The following is a 3647-nucleotide window of genomic DNA, read 5'->3' as shown; positions in this document are numbered from 1 at the left end:
TAACGGAGTTAACAAGTATGAAGGGCTTGCCCTGCACTGCTCAGCGCACGGGTCTGTTTCCCGCTCCCTTTCTTTTTTGTAGCAGAGCGGACCCCCAGAGGAACGCCCTGGTGTAGGACAATGAGACAGTATTCATTCCTTGCCTGGAAGTGTTCTTGGAGGCCAGGTTAGCGCAGACTAGTCTGGCGGTCGGCAGGGTACAAAGACTAGAAGACAAGAGCTCTCTTCGGAATATCGCCAGACAGACGGCTGGTTGTAGAGCATGGTGGTGACGCTGTTCTGCTGGAGCCGCCTTACTGGTGGGGGAGCTCCAGAGGGCCCCTGCGGCAGAACCTGGTTGCTATGGCCTTGGGGAAGCGAAGAAAAGTGGGCTCCTGAGCGACGACAGGTGCAGCAGAGTGCAGGTCTTCCCGTCTCCACGACCAAGTCTCATTTGGTTCATTTTAAAAGTGAGGAAAATGAGCCACTGATCCACAATAACCTGCTCCAGGCCACTCAGTTGTTTCAAAGCCAGCTCTCCTAATCCCTGTCCTAGCTTTTCGCAAAAACTCAGTCAACAGTAGACACACAGGGGTAAAGTAAGGCCTCTACCCAAACTGTGGTATCTTCGAGGTTTCTCTCGGAAGTCTGAGGGAAGCCTGAACAGCACCCTCTTCCATGATTGCTCCTTATCTTTACCACCTCCTTCATCCCCCAAAGAACTTTCTCTTCCTTGGCCAGTCCCCTAGGCCAGCTCCCTAAGTATGCCCAATCCACCATCACCTCCCCCTCTGGTACCTGGATGTGTTAGCATTCTCTATATGCTCTGAGTGCCTCTGGCTGCCCTGCCCTTCCTGTCTTCCTGGACACTTGCTGAACCTCAGTTATTACTTACTCTTCTTTCTCATCTGTACTTGGTTTGCTTTAAATTCAAAGTTATATTTATGAAAATTGTTCAGTGCAGGCCAGGAATGTAATTGGTGGAGTGCTTACCTGACGTTCAGAAACTCGATGCCTCTATCTGTTCTCCAGTGCTTCATAAATGGGGTTTTATGGGACACACCTGAAACCTCAGCACTAGGAGATAGAGGCAGAGGGATTCGGAAGTTCAAGGTCATCCTCAGCTACCTAACAAGTTCAAGGCCAGCCTGGGACCCTGAGACCCTGCCTCAACGGGAACGGTTTGGAAACATACCACAGAGCTTGCCATGCATGGACATCATTTGCTCTGGGTGGAAAAGGTGAAACACTATGGGACAGAGAGGAGAAGAGGCTGGAGATAGGAGGTGATAAGGGCTCCGCTCAGAGAACCTCAAATGCAGGAAGCCAAGCAAAAGGGTGAGGAAGGGCTGCCCTGATGAGATGAGCATCTTAAAAGCCATGGTGTACACAGCAGCTTACCAGAGGAAAAGGACCAATCAGGAAGCTCCTACCATTTATCCTGGCAAGAGATGATAGGACCAGGACCAAGCCAATGGCAAGGAGAGGGAAGAGGAAACAAATGTGGAAGGAAGATACCAGAAAGAATTGGACAAAGTGGGAGGAGACCATATAAGAGCTTGTTCTGGGTTTTCAGTACGAACAGGGACAATTGGGAGGCACAGTCTGCCAGCAAAAAAAAGCGGGGGGGGGGAGGGGACAAAGGCTGCAGATGCAAGTTTGGGTCCTATCCGTACAGAAGCAGACCTTAAAGCCAAACCCGTGTGTTCAACGTAAGAGTCAGACAGGCAAACAGGAGCTCCCTGAGAGGGGTCAGTGGACACGGCCTCCAGCAGAGCAGTTCATTGGCATCCACCCTGCCAGCATGATCAACCAACATCCCTGGGCTGAGAGCTGGCCACGATCAACCAACATCCCTGGGCTGAGAGCTGGCAAAGCTTTAAAGTTTATGTCAGGCATATTGGAAAACTTGTGTTTTTTTTTAATCTTGAAGCTGACAGCAAAAATAGTAAGTGGAAAGGTTTCACGGGAGCACCCCCTGGGCTTGGGAGATATAATCCCATCTACAACTGGTACCCCCATGAATTAAAAAGCAGGCCCGCCATCGTCCCTTGTTAATCTCACAGAAGGTCTCTAAAGAGTGCAAAGCTATTCGAGGATGGAGACTTCCAGTTGCTGTTTCTCAGGATGCTACCGCCAGCCAGCAGCAGAGCGCTAGGAATGGTGCCTTGGGAAAACATGGGCGCATGAACACCAGGTTTGTCATAGCTCTGGAGGACAGAATCTCACTCAGTGCATCTTAGTAATTGAAGTTTGAGGGAGGGACACATCCAGATTTTAGAAAAGGCATTTGGAGGTCCTGGAGAGATGGCTCAGGAGTTAGGAAAACTGGCTGCTCTTCCAGAGGACCCAGTTCATTATCAAGTACCCATGCTGCAGCTCACAAACCGTCCGTAACTCCAGTTCTGGGGGATCTAACACCCCCTTCTGGCCTCCATAGGCACCAGGTACATACACGTTGCACAATCATACATGAAGTTTGTATGACCGGGTTTGTAGCTCAGTGATAGAGCATGCGTCTAGTGTATACCAGGCCTTGGGTTTGAGTTCCAGTATTGCAAAAGGAAAAAAAAAAACAACTGAGTATGTGTTCTTACAAAAGCTTACATGCTCTAGACCAGAGTGCATGCAGCATTCAGAATGCGCTGTGGGATACACTGTGGCAAGCAAATGGCATAAAAGTGATCAGGACTGTATGACTCACGGGGCAGAAAATGAGGGCACTGGAGACAGAAGCCAGGAGAGAATAACCCACCACTTCCCTCCCTAAACCTCAGGACTGGAAGAAGCTCTCAGTGCAGATGACTGCTTAACCCTATAGTTGCTGTAAGTCGGATGAAATTATTGATAAGGATCTCGAGGGGGGGATGAAGTTGCTGTGTGTCCAGCACGCAACAGTGCCAAACATAGAACATGCTCAATACTGCAGTGGCAGAGAAAGGAAGTGGGGATGCCAGAAATAGAAGTGATGCAGAGAGGAGCAGAGGGCACATAAAATGAGAAGAGGGAGTTTAACGGTTTGCAAAGGTTCTGCGCAGTTGCCAGTGGAGGTCTGCAGTTTCCCCCTGGGTTTCCTAGCAACCAGAGCAAAAAGAAGAGAAGCATATTCAGTTATAACATTCACCGTGCCCGGAAGATAAAAAACAGAGCAGTTGCTCAGAAAAACTTGTCCTTCAATCGTCTTTTTTTTTTTTTTTCTTGAGACAAGGTTTCCCTGTAGCTTTGGAGCCTGTCCTGGAACTAGCTCCAGGCTGGTCTCGAACTCACAGAGATCCACCTGCCTCTGCCTCCCGAGTGCTGGGATTAAAGGCGTGCGCCACCACCGCCTGGCCTCTCAATCGTCTTAAGGGAGCATTCCTATAGTAAATATAGGCTGTGCTCTTGACAGCTGTGGACAACTGTTGTTCAGTACAGCCTCTGCAGGTGACTGGCATTTTGCCAAGTGTCACTCGGTATACTTGAGCTGTCAAAGCAACCTCATAGAGATAAGAACTCTGAACGTTTAGACGTGGAGCTGTCAAAGCAACCTCATAGAGATAAGAACTCTGAACGTTTAGACGTGGTTTGGAGGGAGATTTTGTAAGACCTGGGGACAGTGATGTATCGCAGATGCTTTTCCAGCACCTGTACCATCACTTCCGGTCTAGTATGAGGTAGACACCATTACC

This window comes from Microtus ochrogaster, chromosome 22 (assembly GCF_000317375.1).
Source record: "Microtus ochrogaster isolate Prairie Vole_2 chromosome 22, MicOch1.0, whole genome shotgun sequence".
Classification (NCBI taxonomy): Eukaryota; Metazoa; Chordata; class Mammalia; order Rodentia; family Cricetidae; genus Microtus; species Microtus ochrogaster.
The sequence above is the reverse complement of the archived record's forward strand: the minus strand, read 5'-3'. Positions refer to the sequence as shown.